Consider the following 12,211-nt stretch of genomic DNA (forward strand, 5'->3'; position numbering starts at 1 on the left):
TGGTCTCATATGGTGCTGGAGGTGTTGTCAAGCTTTGCGACTTTTGGATTTGCAAGAGCTATGTCTTGCAATACGATGGTGCTTCGTTCAATCAAAGGGACCCTGCTTTATATGACTCCTGAACTAATACGCGAACAACCATACAATTATACAGTAGATGTCTTGAATTTGTCTGTTGCTGCGCGCCCAGGAGATAATAGATAGGATCCCGAGAACTCATTTCATCAAGTATTTTGCAAAGTTGGTTGTATTTTTTCATGCACATAGAGTAGGATGGGGAAGAGTTTAAGTAGCAGACAACAGAGGTGGTCGCTGCAAGGCATGACGGCCCTAGTCACTGGCGGTACAAAAGAAATTGGACGTGCTGTTGTGGAGAAATTAACTAGTTTAGGAGCTGCTGTTTATACATGTTCGCATGCAGAGAAGGATTTTAATGAATGTTTGACTCAGTGGAAGGAATCTGGGCTGCAGGTTGATGGTACAGTCTGTGATTTATCATCTCGTTCAGCATGAGAGGAGCTGATTGAAAATGTTATTCGTTTTGCAATGGGAAACTCAATATGTGGATTAATAATGTTGGTACAAAGATGAGGAAGCTCATTATGGGTTATACAGCTGAGGATTTCTCATTTCTTATGTCTACCAACTTTGAATCAGCTTGTCATCCATCTCAGCTGTCACATCCTCTACTAAAAGCATCACAAAAGGGAAGCGTTGTTTTCATTTCATCTATTGCTGGTGTTGTAGTTATTTTCTCTGGTACCATATATGCCGCCAGCAAAGGAGCAATGAACCAACTCACAAAGAATCTTGCATGTGAGTGGGCAAGTGACAACATACGTGTTAACTGTGTGGCACCATGGTATACCAAAACATCACTCGTGGAGAAGCTCTTGGAAGACAAAGAGTTTGTAGAAAAGATACTTGATCGTACTCCTTTAAAGCGTCTTGCTGAGCTTCATGAAGTTTCATCCCTCGTAGCTTTTCTTTGCCTACCTGCAGCTTCATATATTACTGGTCAGGTTATTTCCGTTGATGGAGGAATGACAGTAAACGGTTTCTATATATGAGACCAGAAAGTAAGGCTTAGTATTGTGTTTTTCTAAAATACCAAGGGTCTTTTGAACAAGGTTTCACAGAATAGATTGAATTGACCTGCACTTTTGGAGCACCCGTTTGTACAGGAGAGCCAAGCAGAGACAAATTACTAAATGTTGGGTCTGAATATGAAGGTGATGGGGGGACTGTAATGGACGCAGTGGCGTTGGAAGCAATCATTACCTCCTTTCGAGACATGGAAACTAGAGAAGTTTCTCAAAATAAATCTCCCAACCTTCAGATACTATATCCTGTAAGAAAGCTTCACTTGAAAAAATCAAGGCACAAACTGAGACTTGTTATGACTCATCTGCTGAAAGCAACACATCAACAAGCATATCTAAAGGAAGCCACCAACAGGGTAGTTTTTTACATAATGACCAATAGCAACAGCTGCAACCAGTGGGTTTGTCTACGATGGCAGTATCCTTCAAATGGCAACCGTGAAGCTTAGTAAACAGCAGCTATTCAATTTTGTGAGGAGTTTAGAGGTAAATTGTGTTTTTTAATTACACAGCAGTTTCGTAGCGCGCTACGAAACTGCTGTAGGTGATGATTTTAAGCGCAGAGCAGCTATTGTGATACTGTGAGCGGGAGTTGAGGAAGAGAAACACCTGTCTATCAATACCACCTACAGTACATCAGAAAAATGGCAGCATTCCATACCTGGGGTTATTAAAAGATTTGGGAACATGCTGCTACACTTTCGGAGAATGTTGGGAGACAGAGACCGTTAAAATAGAGCACATCTTTTGGTCAATTAATGAGCCATCAGCGCTTTCAAGCATCCAAAGTCAGCGTTCCTTGCATCTTTAGCTCAGCCATCTCAGCCTAACTGAAGGAGGACAGCTGTCAAGGATCCAGGAAGAATCAAGCATACGAGGAGAATGGAATTAGTGTTTTAGTTTGATTAGGATTTTGTGTAATTACAGCTCAGCATGTTTGTAATTAATGAATTAGTTAAATAGCATGTAGGAGTAGTTAATAGGGCCTTCGAGCCCATTCTAGAGAAAGAGGACATGTGGCAGCATTCACAAAAGCATCATGCATACGAGGAGATAGAGTTAGAATATCAATGTGATTAGGACTCTATGTATTTACAGCGCAATACCTTTTGTATTTATTAAGTTTGTTTAGAAATAGATAAGGTTAATTAATGGTAGATCATCGAGCTCTCCCCTCATGCTTGTTGAGGAGACTCAAGGTAGTTTGAGTTTTGGTTTTCCTATATATAGGAGAAACTCTGATGTAAACAGGGTTGGAGATTTTATAAAAAAACAGAGTTTTTATCAGCTTGTGTAAGAAGACTTTGACAGTAATACAAGAGTTACTTTTTCTTCCCAAGATTCATTATATGTTTATGGCTCAGAACATGTGTGGTTTTGTCATTATCTTTTATGTATTTTACAGCTCACTAAATATGCAATCACTCTGAATTCACCTAGTGCTCAGACTTCCTGTGCTTATTTATGAGTTGAGTTTTTTGGAGAGATGTTTTGAGTGTTAAACGTTATATGCCTTGGCTTCTATGATTAAGTGATCAATAGTTTACTGCAGAAGTGTATGACTCCATGAGCCCAATGGAAGAAGTGTTGTTTTGTATTTCCAACCAGCTTTATTTTCATGTATTGTTTGAAGAGTTAGCCATCTTTTCTTGTTATTAATGCATATCAAAATCTGTGAGAGAGCCCTCTCTGACTAAGGAGGCTAAGCCTTAGTCTAAAGCCTGGTTTGAAATAGTTACATGAGATCTTGCTAAGTAGCAGCCCTTAGTACTGATTTTGTGATAACAGGGGTCATAAGGTGCCCAATAAAAGCTTTGTTTTAGCAACAAAAAGTTTTTCAAAATCTTATCTGCCTCTTCCCAGGCTTCTTCTCTTTTGTTAAAAATAAATGGGCCCAATTGATGTCTTATCTTGAGCTGTGCCTTTTTTCTTTTGCCATAGAAATGAATCATATCTGAATTACCAAATTGCTAGAAGTATTCCAAGGCAAAGAGTCTCATAGGGACAAATTTTGGCAGTCTGTAGGGGGCTAATTCACAGCCATAAATCCTGATTACTGTGTGGTTTTGGTAGAAATACCAGTCACCAATGCTGTAGCTTTTGGAAAGTTGTAGAATCTTTTGCATCTCATCAGTGAGTCTAGGAAGAGGAGTGCTCACCAGTAAGGAAGAAGCTGGATGTATAAATAGGTCAATAAACTTGCAGTAGGTATATGGAGAGTAATAAACATGGTGGCAGAGTGATGACCAAAATATTACAAACCTTCACTCCCCCTTAGCATCCAATTTTTTGAGGAAAACTGGGAAACTATCAGGCTGATAGTACAGTAGCAAATGATATATGTAGGAGGTGTACTTGAACACTCTTTCTCTCTCCAGGTTCATGAATTGCTCATGGATCTTGTCAGCTATGAAGGTGGCATAATCATACTGGACAGCAGGGGGCTGTCCTGGAGCAAACATGGACAACATCACTAAGATTGTGTCATCAACAAACTCACTGGTTTTGAATCCTAAGATGCAGGATATCATGTCTACCAGCATTCTCCCTATTTCATTGAACCAAACATGTAGATAAGGAGGAGGTTGCCGGGGCTGACAATCTGGTTGCATGAACAACTGGGCAATCCTTGTGATCTCTGAGCTGGGCAGTTTGGCACCTTGGTCAAGCAGAAGTTTCATGGAGAGAGGAACCAGAGGCTTTGTTGGCTCAAAGTTTAGCATCTCATTTATGGATTGAGGGGTGATGTGAAACAAAACAGTCCCAGATGGAGCCAAAACTGCTCTTTGAGTGGGCTCATAATTTTCACAACATTGATGGATGAGATCAGGGAATACATTTACTTGTGGGAGATAATAGATTGGCATGTTGGACTCCCAAATACCAAGGACATCAGTATTGCTTCTATATCTTTTCCTTATCTCAAAAAAGGTTTCAATGTGATATTTGTTGCACAGTTCAACTGTTTCCCTTATTTGAAAATCCCTGTCAGCAAGGGGTAGCCACTCTAAGTTCTTATGCGATGCATTCAAGGGGGCAATATTTAAGGCCACTGGAGCCTCCATGGTCCACAATGTTTATAACTAGATTTTACATTGGTATGTGAACAGGAAATGAGGTGTTGGCAGTAGGTTTTTAGCAAAATTGCTACAATTTTGAATTCTGTGTAAAGATGTTCCTGCTGAGTAGAATTCAAGGGAAAATAAAGAGTATGCAGGGCTCTACAACAAGTGAGTTCGAAAACAGAGGGCAAAGCGGGATTTTGCTGGTTTTCTTTAGTGATTTTGCAGGTGACCAAGGGCCAGATTTCGAGCTGTAATGGCAATTTTATCAGATGGTGATAGAGTTGCGAGGTTTTGGTCGCGAATTAGGTTATACAGTGGGGTAGAGAGGAGAAGCTCGCGGGTGCCAATGTCTTCAAATTGAATTTAGGGGTATTGGCAATTTTTGCAGAGCAAATAAGAAAAACAGGGTTATAGACGTTTCCTTGGTAAATACCTATTTTTGGAGGCCGTACTATGAAATGCGGTTGCAGGTAGAGCCAAGGAGGTCGGATCGCAGGTTGACTACGCCCGGGTAGCAGACTGGAACATCGAAGGCAGGTTGGACGTGATTTGCATGCAGAGGCTTTCGCTATTGGTCACGTAAAAAACAACAAAACATCACTTTCATTGGTTTTTAACGAAAATTTGTGATTTTGCGGGCTTTTGGCGCTTTTTCGTGCTGACATCAGCGTGACGTCAGATGGCACTGTAGCATGGTACAGCAGGTAACATGGCACCTGGCGTGGATTGGTGACGGGGCAGCCACGACAGACTATACAGCAGCGGGAGTGATGACGCGAGAGCCGACGCAGAGCTGACCTCGGCAGTGGAGAGGACAAGCGGTAAGTGGTTTGGTATCGGACCACCTTTGGTACGGGGGCGGTATGTGTCAGCGCAGGCCGATGCAATCCAAATGGGCCATGCGTCCCTACGTACGGCGGGAAAACTACTGTCTATCGGGAGCTAACCCTCGTACGACGGGGTCGCTCTGAAATCGGTGAGGGCTGTCAAATCTGGGAGGGCGGATCGGAGGGTTGACGGGATGCAAAGTTGCGGGTACGATACGGCGTGGGGACCTGCTCATATATTAAATATTATATAAAACACCGCGGGGGTAAAACTTTGGTTATGTGGGTTTTGGGTGCCGAGGGTTATGGTTTATCCATTTAATCAAATATTAAAACGAAACCCAAAGTATGTATGAGCGCGGAGGGTAAATAAATTATGGTTTAGGAAGGGGTTAACATGGTTATTAATTTAACCAAATGTTAAATTAATCCCAAGGTAAATGGATGCGGAGGGGATTAATACAAGCCCCAAATGAACTTAGCATTTCCCCGAACTTAGGTTATATGGCTATAGTGCCAAGGGGTAGGAATATTTACTATTTTTGGGTTTTTATACAGTTTTTTGTATAATAGGGATAGGGAAATGAGTTGGGGAGCTAAATAATAGAGTTAGAAGTTAATATGGTTTTATGGATTGAAATCGAATGAATGAAATGCTAAGTATGTGGAGTGAAAAAACTTAGGCACAAGGAAGTGAAAGGAATACGGAATGATCATTTTACACAAGAAATGGCTTCTTTTCACTAAGTCATTTCAGAGATCAATTAATCATTTCTCATAAAATGAAGTGAAACTGGACTATTGGGCAGATCCCAAGGCCCTTGAGGGGATGTTAGTAAAAGATTTGTGGGGAATGAAGGGGAAATTAGTCATGCTTCCATTTGTTCTTCAGTCCAACAATTGCCTTGGTACTTATGTCACTGATGATATGAGTCTCTCTTTGACAAGACAAAGTGGTTATAAACCTGCTTCTGCAACCTCAAACTACCTACCCAACCTAATTCTCCTAGCAATTTTCCTTCCTTTGGATTGGGTGCATTTGAACTAGCAAACCCTGATTGTCCTCTTTTCTTTTGACTGCCCTTCTATCTGAATCTACCCTTATTTCTTCCAAGGGCCCAGATTAAGCAATTGGGCTCCTTGATTTCTCTACCTGGCTACTCATCTGCCAAGCTTGAACTGTTTGGATAGATATTCATTCCCTATTCTACAACAGCAAATTTAAATATGGAGTGGCCCAGATTGAGCTGTTGGACCATCCATCAAATGTGAGTAAATCACTCATGACTTGAAGTTCTTCAAAAATGGAACAGTAGTGGCACTTGAGCTAGCACACTTTCCTGGTCTTTTGGTTTGGGGTTAATTTCTATTATTTTTTCTGACCAATTCATTTTTCTTGCCCTTTGATTGTTCTTTTAGGACATACCCTCTTTTCATTTTTTAATTTACTTTATTTGTATACAAAATATGGAACCTTTGCAGCATGAAAAGATGAACATGTTTGGCACTTCCCTGGTCAATCATGAAAAATGAAACCTATTGGTATAGGAACCTAACATAACCTTTGCATTTCTCCTCAAGGCTTTGCATGCATCTTGTACCTCAAGTGCATACAGGTTCTTGGCTAGCACACCAATCTATTTCCACTTTCCCACCGTCACGAAATTTTCTAGAAAAGGAGCTGATTTTAAATAAACGATATCTCCCTCATCCGAACTCCGATTCATCTGATTTTCTGTTTTGATTTTGGGTATTTTTCCACAAGGAATCCAAATCTGCTATTTATTTCTGAAAATTTTGTACAAAATTTTTTTAGATTTTCTCTACAAACTCTCGACCCAAAACTCAAAACTTGAAATCTCCTCTCAGTATACTATTCTTGCTTGATCACCTGTGCTCTGATACCATGTAGAAATTTCACCTGTAGAAAAAACTGATATATGCAATGTCCTAAAGCATAATACTTGTTCTACTTCTACAAAAACTTAAGCAGAAGCATAATCGAATTCATGAGAAACATCAAGTAGAAACAAGCATAACTGATCAAGAGAAATAATCACACATAACACAAGATATATCCAGGGGAAAGCACCAGCATAAAACCCCAACCATGTATTATCAATCAAGTGGAGATCCTCAACCACATACAAAAAGAATCAGCTCAATAGCTATCTTGCTCTCTCTGTAATTAGAAGATCCTGATGATCTTCAATCAGAAGATGAAAATCATGGACTACCTAGGCCTCAATATATAGGCCACAAGTCCTCCAATCTCCTATAATAGATCCTTCTCCATGTAAGGAATACTTACTAGAAATATCCAAGCATCTGATAGTACACTGTTCCACATCTCATCTCAACTGGGTCTCTGACAGAACTGACATGCAACAGTTATCCATGAGTGAATTCTCAGTTATCTAAAATAATAGTTGTCACATGCATGCAAGCATTAACAAACTATATTTTATTATTTTAACAACTTGTTAAAATAATCTAACTGGACTTGACTAGTTAGAACTAAGTCAACTGATTCTCTCATTATAGAACTCATACTTATTCCCTCAATCGGTGGTGGAAATTAAGGATAAATTCCTCAATTAGTGGGACAACTCATGTGCATGCTCACAAAGACTTCAAATTCGAATTTCCTTAACTAATTAACTCAACTGAATTAATTAATTAATATTTCCAACTGCTGTTAAGACCAAAATTAATTTTAGTTCCTATAGATAGACTAGGGACTGCTATAAATAGGAAGGGACCCAAAAATGCTATTTTTATAACTTTCTATTTTTAACAGTTTCACCTCTCACCCAATGTGGCCAATGACCTCACTAGCCAAACTACTATTTTTAGACATGCTATTTTTCGCAGGTCTATTTTTAGCACATTCTAAATTTAACAATGCTTGTTGCACATTTTTCAACAACAACCTCCAGGGAAACCAAGTTTTTAACGACTCTAGAGCGTTTATTCCAACCCACAACCATGGGGAACCTGAGTACCAATCAGAAATCCAAATGGGGAACCCACTATGACATGGCTATCCAGAAAATGGCAAGGCAAGTTGTTAGGGTTTTTTATATGTCCTTTTAATTCTTTAAATTTAGAATTGTCAATCTTGAGTTCGTACTCTTCGATTTGAATAACATCATGGTTCAGATCTAAATTTACTATTTTATACTTAGTATGAAATTAAGTACCAAATGTCCAAACTCTATTTCTAGTTTAAAATAATTCCACTACTCTACTAAAGTTTGCTGAAGTAAAGAAACTTGTTATGTATTTTAATATCACACACACAATTCAAATAACTAATTCATCTTTAACAACCATGCAACTAGTTCATTCTTAAAAGTTTTTACTCGCAAAAAATTCAATGATCACCATAACCTATACCAAAAATTTAATTCAAGCAAATTATTTCACTTAATTTATTTACACATAACTAACACCATGGTTGAGCTAGAAATTGAAAAATCATTCTATCAACGCTATTAAACTCACAATTCATTCACACAACTATTTAATTCCGTGATTCTGTTCAAAACTAATTGAAGACTGAAATAAATAACCTGCATCTCCTACATAATCTTATGAAAACTTCAAGTATATCAAACATCAGTTATAGAGACCTCTTATTGGGACTTCTGACCCACAATCAACAAATATTTCATTCATATTGAATATTTGAATCTTAAGAGTGTGTAAAATTCGACAAACCTAACAATGCTTGATATCAAAGAAAAACTTACAAATTCAAGTAATTCTTATGAAAACGATCTCACGGACTTAAGCAATTCGAAAGGTAAATATATTATTCAACAATCAACCATCAATTGATAATTTGAAAAAAACAAAACATTCAGATCTACAGAATATTTTAAATGCTATTCCACCACAATCCTAAGTACCGAATATCTGAAAATCACAACAAAGAAAATAGCTACAACTACTCTATACCAATCCACACACACGCACACTTCTTATCTAACTAAAATCAATTACAAGACTTGGCCGAGGTCGATGGTGGGCCCTTGCCACGACTTGAGACAAGATAAATTACCTCAATAAAATTTACAAACTAGAAACACGTGAATTCATAAATGTAAATCCGATATCACTGATATATTAAGAGTCTTCAATAAAACATAGATATAGTAGTTCAAAACTTAAATTAAAACAAATTCATATAATTTTACATTCACAATTCTCTTGCTTCATCTCGCTAACCCCTAACACTGATGCTTGGCCTTCTTAAACAATTTACGGCCTAAAGATAGTTACAACTAAATAATCGAGAAAAGTAATATCTGCCACTTTGTAACAAGTGAAACCTTGGTTGGTTAGTAATGCATGCAGTTTTTTTGGAGTAGGTCGTGGGTTCGATTACCACGGAGTGCAATACGGACTTAAACAAGTTTTTGGTTGCCCTGGAGGTGCCACTTGGCAGCCTCTGGTTGGTCCACGTCACCAACAACAAATTGACCAATAATAAATCTCCAACTCATAACCAATAATATTTTGACAAGTGGTGTGATGTCATTGGCCCTTTTAACCTAGTCATTTTTGGAAATCAGAAGGCCCAGTCAGCATGCCACATCAGTAGTACAGACTGCTGACTAGGCAGCCTTGCACAAAATTTTACCTATTTTCCAAATCGATCAAAACTCATTTCTGGGGGCATACGACATCCATTTTCCGCGAAACAAGTTGCACCGGATAACGAGATCTACATGGTTGTTCAAGTTTCGTATCAATCCGATAAATTTCATTTTTGAGCATATTTTTGAGCATCAGATCACTCCTCTCCATTGGAAGATATTGGACCCCAAAAGCTCTTTTATTACTAAACATTTAGATGATGGTACAACCCCCTCACCCTTCCAGTCTCAATCAACTAGAATTTGTCTAAATTCAACAATTTGAGCTTTTCATGAAAACTGATCTTTTTCCTTGATTTTGGAGACCATGTCTTAATGTTGTAGGTACCATCTTGCTGCAATTTCCCAAAATTTGGAGAACACCAAACTGTCCTTGAAGGAATAAACATATTCCTTCCTCAATCGTCAATCAAAGGAAACTTAAACAACTTGAATTTATTCTCACCTCGAACAATGTCGACATGACGATGTTTAGCTTGTCTTGCCTTGTACTTCTTAGGATGAAGTTGTGGATGAAATTTCCAGCACTTCTCGACCCAATGCCCACTGAAATTTTTGTTCTTGCTGCTTGATGACATTGTCTTCGAACTTAGAAGAGAGTCTTTCTTCCCTGTTTCATTCCCACATTCAAGCAACTCTTTCCTTTGCTGACACTTCTTCACACTATGGTTAGGTGAATGATAGAAAGTGCATGGAACCATATTCCATAAAAATTTATTCAATTGATCATGTGGCTCAAAATCAAAGGAACTATTTGAGTGAGGCTTATACCTTCCCTTGTTATCCTTTGAACCATTCTTCCTACATGAGGAACTTGAATGGCGAGAAGAACTTGTCTTAGTCTCTTCTTCAACTTGCTCGTCTCTCTTTGGAGAGCTCTTGCATTTCATGACCTCCTTTTTCTTTAGAAACAAAGCTGGTACCAATTCTGGATGCAAATCCCAACCATTTGCCTCATCATGTCCTCTCTTATGACAAAAATAACATGATACCCAAGAGCTATCACTGGAAGACCATTCTCCCTTTTCAACATAGCCCAAACCTTCATATCAAGGTATCTCCTTTGCCTCAATTGGATGGATGATGCCCTCATTGTTCAGTCTAAGTCCTCCTCCCTTGTAACCCATCTTAGACAAGGGCTTTGTTCCTATGCCTTTTTTATGCTTCTCAAAGGCTGCAAAAGAGCTTAAATCAACATTTTCATGTAAAGAAACTGCATGTAAATGCTTACCATTTTCCTCATCTTTCGACTGAGGGACAAAGATGCTCTTAAACTCTTTCCTAATTCTTGAGGTGTCTTCTTGGACTCTTGGTGTTTCTTCTTTCAGCTCCTTGGACTTTGGCACTAATATAACCTCATCCTCATCATCATGTGGATAAAAGGTGCAGACTTGGCCATCTTCCTTCTCTGAGGGGCTTTCTGCACTAGCCTCTTGTGTAAGGGTTGTTGTGGAAAAGGATGATGATGAAGGTGAGGATGGAGGCGAAGACGATGGTGGAGAAGATGGTGGTTTTTCACCATTCTCTTTTTAAGGCTTCTCATAATCTCCTCCTTTTCCTCCAGAAGAACCATCTCCTTTTGAAGGCTTTGAGCTCTCACCCTGCAATATTGAATTTATCTCTTCATAGAGAACTTTCACCATGTGGGTCATGTCAAAGAATGCTTTTATGAAAGCCTTCTCATGGTCTAACATATTATCAGCTCGTCCTTCATGAGACATGCTTACTGAAGCTTCAGGAACAACTTGAGGTGAAACTTGTCGTGGAGATTGTGGAAAATGTGCTCTCCTTGTCCTTGTCCCAAATTGAGAACTTGCACCCACAAGCTTTCATTCTCCTCTCTTGAGCTTCTCGACATCAGAAACACTTGCAAAAACTTAAATCCTCACACCAGCAAAGAAAACCTAAGCTCTGATACCAAACTTGATATGTATGAGATCTTAATGTAAATGTGCTTGAGGTGGCATAAATTACAAGTGTTAAAATTGAGTTTTTATGTTAAATTATTATAAACATAAAGCATGAATTTAAACTCTGAAATAACATAAAATAGAAAACAAATACACCATGAAAATAACCACAACACAACAAGTGATGAAGGAGTTCACCCCTCCTAGGCTATGTCTCCTGGTCCAACTTCAAATGGCTTGGCCCTATATAATTATGTTAAACAATGGTCGTTACATCATTTTACAGTGCTCCAATGGCTTCAAAACCTATTCCATTAGCTTTAGAATTGTCAAAATTGCCTATCTAGCCTCTTTCTTCTCCCAAAAAGACCAAAAATTGAGAAATTTATGCCTCTTCCTCCTTTTCCCAAATTGTGCAGCTAATCTCCCCATAATTTGGCCCAAACCCAACACAGGTGCCCTGAACGTGGAACTGCCATCCAAACATGGCTTAATTCCTACTCAGAGGGAGAATTTGTAGGACCATTAGTTTGGCTAGTAAGCCCCCAAAATCCACACAAACTTGGCCATATGGGCCTCCATAAGGCCTAGGCCTGGCCCCCCTCTGCTAGTAGTCATCTTGGCAGTTTCGGCTAACCTGTT

At 38.9% G+C, this 12,211-nt stretch overlaps 1 pseudogene; it reads left to right on the top strand.

The window, feature by feature from the left end:
• The first annotated feature begins 273 nt into the window (after positions 1-273).
• LOC149234263 (tropinone reductase homolog At5g06060 pseudogene) lies at positions 274-1,070 on the top strand (annotated as a pseudogene).
• Positions 1,071-12,211: the final 11,141 nt, after the last annotated feature.

The sequence above is a fragment of the Pinus tabuliformis genome, chromosome 8 (genome assembly GCF_031772625.1).
Source record: "Pinus tabuliformis cultivar Carrire ecotype Pingquan chromosome 8, CPIR1, whole genome shotgun sequence".
Lineage (NCBI taxonomy): Eukaryota > Viridiplantae > Streptophyta > Pinopsida > Pinales > Pinaceae > Pinus > Pinus tabuliformis.